General features: G+C 37.9%; 1 pseudogene; it reads left to right on the top strand.

Annotated features, from left to right (window-relative positions):
• The first annotated feature begins 1,524 nt into the window (after positions 1–1,524).
• Positions 1,525–2,521, top strand: LOC127220572 (60S acidic ribosomal protein P0-like; annotated as a pseudogene).
• The last annotated feature ends 2,307 nt before the right edge of the window (positions 2,522–4,828 follow it).

Raw genomic sequence — 4,828 nt, 5'->3', positions numbered from 1 at the left:
CAAAGTGCCTGTACAAATTTTCTCTCCCACTAGTAATGGAGGAGTATTCTTTTTGCTCCATATCCTCTCTAGTGTAAGCTGTCGTTTGTGTTATTGTTCTTAGCCATTCTGACAGGTGTAAGATGGAATCTCAGAGTCATTTTGATTTGTATTTCCCTGATGACTAAGGATGTTGAACATTTCTTTCAATATTTCATGGCCATTTGAAATTTTTGTGTTGAGAATTCTCTGTTTAGATCTGTACTCCATTTTAAAATGGTATTATTTGGTGTTTTAATGTCTAGTTTCTTGAGTTCTTTAAAGATTTTGGAAATTAGCCCTCTCTCAGATGTGGTATTGATAAAGATCTTTTCCCATTCTATAGGCTGCCAATTTGTCCTATTAACCGTGCCCATAAATGGAGAAAGAAAAATATTCGATGATAAAATCAAATTTAAACAATATCTATCCACAAATCCAGCCCTATAGAAGTTACTAGAAGGAAAACTCCAACCATAGTAGGCTAACTACACCCATGAAAAATACATGCAATAAATAATCTCACAGCAGCAAAACCCAAAGAGGGAACACACACACACACACACACACACACACACACACACACACACACACACACACACTATCAACAACTACAGCAAAATAATAAAATTTAACAATCATTGGTAATTGATGTCTTTCAACATCAATGACATCAACAGATTCAATTCCCCAATAACAAGACATAGACTAACAAAATGGAAGTGAATCCAGGATCCATCCTTCTGCTGCATACAAGAAACACAACTCAATATCAAGGATAGACTTATACTCAGAGTAAAAGGTTGCAAAAAGATATCCCAAGCAATGGCCCCAGGAAGCAAGCTGGTGTATCTATTCTAATATCTAACAAAATAGACTTCAAACCAAAATGAATAAAAGAGATGGGGAAGGATATTTCATATTCATCAAATGAAAAATCTACCAATAGTTTTCAACATTTAGGCCTCAAATACAAGGGCACTCACATTTGTAACACTACATTTTAAATTGCTGCTTTTTCAAATTTGCATCAGCGAATGACAGACATTGAGCAAATCTGGCAGTGGAATTAAGAAGGATTCAATGAAGACACAGAGAGTATCACAGTTATTGAAATATGGTTGTGTGACAGCTAGCTCTTAGGGGTTCTTCAGTCTGACACAGAAAGGGATTTAAGGCAAATGTTTGTGGCTTTCTTCTTTAGGCATAAGATTCTGCAGAGTCATCCTGGAAATGCTATCTGGACTCGAGAGATTTCTACTCTGTGTAAGCATGCACGTGGTTCAGAGCTGCACAAGGCATGAAGGCACATGTTCCTCTCATCATTATGTATGAGCATAAGCCTACTCATGAATTTATTTTGGGGGAGAAGGTGATTCAGGGAAGAATATGAAATTCTTAAAGCAGATTTAAAATTAAAATAGTTTTATAAGCTCTAGCCAGGCGTCCTCATTAGAGTGACATCATCTTTAAATCCTGCGTGGTAATCCCTGACACACCGCGGTGATGCCCAGGGGAGACAAGGCGACCTGGAAGTCCAACTACTTCCTGAAGATCATCCAACTTTTGGATGATTACCCGAAATGCTTCATTGTGGGAGCCGACAATGTGGGCTCGAAGCAGATGCAGCAGATCCGCATGTCCCTTTGAGGGAAGGCCGTGGTGCTAATGGGCAAGAACACTATGATGCAGAAGGCCATCCGGGGGGGCACCTGGAGAACAACCCGGCACTGGAGAAGCTGCTGCTTCATATCCGGAGGAACGTGGGCTTTGTGTTCACCAAGGAGGACCTCACTGAGAATAGGGACATGCTGCTGGCTAATAAGGTGCCATTGGCTGCCCGTGCTGGTGCCATAGCCCCATGTGAGGTCACTGTGCCAGCCCAGAACACTGGCCTGGGCCCGGAGAAGATCTCTTTCTTCCAGGCTCTGGGCATCACCACGAAGATCTCCAGGGGCACCACTGAAATTCTCAGTGACGTGCAGCTCATAAAAACCGGAGACAAAGTGGGGGCCAGCGAAGCCACTCTGCTGAACATGCTCAACATCTCCCCCTTCTCCTTCGGGCTCATCATCCAGCAGGTGTTTGACATTGGCAGCGTTTACAGCCCCGAAGTGCTTGACATCACAGAGAAAGACTCTGCACCCTCGCTTCCTAGAGGGTATCCGGAATGTTGTCAATGTTTGTCTGAAGATTGGTTACCCGACTGTTGCCTCAGTACTACACTCTATCATCAATGGGTACAAGCGGGTTCTGGCTTTGTCTGTGGAGACTGAGTACACCTTCCCACTTGCTGAAAAGGTCAAGGCCTTCTTGGCTGATCCATGTGCATTTGCGGCTGCTGCCCCTGTGGCTGCCACCACCACTGCTGCTCCTGCTGCTGCTGCAGCTCCAGCCAAGGCTGAAGCCAAGGAAGAGTCAGAGGAATCAGACGAGGATATGGGATTTGGTCTCTTTGACTGATCCCTCAAAGCAACCAACTCAGCCAGTTTAATTTGAGAAATATGGGAATAAAAGCTTACTTCTGTTAAAAAAAAAATAGTTTTATAAAATCACTCTTTAGAATTTAAATCTATAGAGTGCCTGTTTCAAATTTTCTTTCCCTGATAGAGTGAATAGCTACAGGTACTTTATAGGAACTGTTCAAAAGTAACTCTATCTTTAATTCACATGTGACTCTTATCTTTTTTTTTTTTTTTTTGTGAAGGAAACTTGTAGAGATAAGATGAACAGTAACTAAGAGTTAAATGTTGACTCAGATGTTAGATGAAGGTTACCAGAAGGAAAATATGGAATAACAGATTAGAGACTTACAGAGTTCAATACATTGTTTTCTTATTTTCTGAAGCATTCTCTATATTCTCTGATAAAGCCAAATTTGTGTCAATGCTTTTATCCAAGCACATATTACCAGTTTTATGGGAAAGAAAGCACTTTTAAAAGAATTGATTAAATAATTCTATAGTTCCAAGTAAATGAAGTGAATAGTATAATATGCTTTGTGAGTTGAAACAATAATAAATTCTTTCAATATAAGTATTTTGTTAATTTTGTTGGCCATAATTCAATATTCTGTGATTATGTGTAAATAAAAGAGCAACATGTTTTAAATTGTAGTTTAAATATTTGAATGATAATCTGGTATTACCTGTGCTAATAGACAAAAATTGAGTAAGGTCGCTTCAGTTTTCATTATATAACAAGGCAGGCATGTGGCAGAGTAAGAAGACACTCAGCTAAAATATGACTTCAAAGTTCTAATAGTGTTCTTTGATCTCTAATGTGACTATAAACAAATCACCTTGCCCTATTGAAATTTTGCTTTCTGATATATAGAAGAATTGTAACATTAACATCATGGAAGGAAATCACAAATAGTTGGAACCTTAAAAAATAGATTTACCATTAGAGATCCTATAGACTGTCTATGAGGACTAGAAATATGAATTCATAAATACAGTATTCTATATTGGTTAACTTCCATGACTCACACATCTTGCTTTTCTGTTATCTTTTCTAGACTTCTATGCTTCAGCTAGCTATTCTATACTGATGACTGCCCTGTGAAAACATATGCTGTTTTCCTTCTCCATGTCATCTTCTGTCTTTATATTGTTATTCTCAGTGTTATCATGTAATGAATGATATTAGACACTTAGTCGGAAACCTATGTTAAAATCCCAGCATGTGCCTATTTTGATATTTTTGTTTTGTTTTGTTTTGTTTTGTTTTGAGACAGGATGGCCTGGTGCTTTCTGTGTAGCCCTAACTGATCTTTAACTCAAAGAGAATTTCCTGCATTGGCTTCCTAAGTCCTGGAGTTATAAGCATGGGTTTAATCTGTCTCTTTAACGATACATAATTTATGTCTGTTTAGAAAATCCCAGTTTCTTCATCCATTAATGAGAACAGATTACTTCTTATGGTTGGTTTTTGATAGTATGTAACATTTTTATATGTAAATTGATTGCTCTTTTCATGTCACATGAAAATTCAAATGTTTAAAAAACTAGTATGTCACCCAGTGTGCCTTGTCTGTCTTATGTATTTATTTATCTCTCTGTTTGAAATTGTACACTTAGCCACATGACTTTTTCCATTTACTTCCTACTGTAATTAGACCCTGTGAATCCCAAGAGGAGAAAATCTTGAACATTCTTGTGTCTTCTGCACCTAAAAATTAGCTTATGCTATGATGTAGAACAGCCGAATACTAAATGAATATCTGGTTATATCACTCCACAATCCAACGTGAGAAAGAATAAAAGATATATTTTAATCTAGAGAGGCTTATACCAATTCATGTTTGGAACATGAAATTCCAATTGAATATAATCATTTGCATCTTATGAAGAACTAAGAAACGTGTTGTTTTGGTTAGTCATTGTGGTTCTATTCCATGCCTCTTACCTTCTGTTATCCTTTTACTAAGCAAATGTTGGTCTAATCTGCTATCCCCCTGCTTTGGTCACTGGCTAACTGGAGCAGGCATGACATTGGAGACGCCCTCACTCCATGCCCTCCCAACTTTCTTCCTTTGGGTGCATACTTTGGGTCAGCAAATACCTCCCTCAACTCAAGTGCTGTTACCAAAAAGGCATAAGATGGGGACATTTAGTCGATATATATGGTAAGACTGCACAATGAGGCATTCTGGGTATAAGTAAAATAACATAGAGTTAAGAAGAAGATAAACCATTATATAAAATAAAGGAGAAAAATACCAATAAATAAATTTATGTTTAAAGTATGATTATTAGCATGTGCAGTTTTTCAAATAGTTGCAAATATATAAAATATGTGATAGATT

Source organism: Phodopus roborovskii, unplaced genomic scaffold (genome assembly GCF_943737965.1).
Source record: "Phodopus roborovskii unplaced genomic scaffold, PHOROB, whole genome shotgun sequence".
NCBI lineage: Eukaryota > Metazoa > Chordata > Mammalia > Rodentia > Cricetidae > Phodopus > Phodopus roborovskii.
Note: the sequence above shows the minus strand (reverse complement) of the source record. Positions and strands in the feature narration are given on the sequence as shown.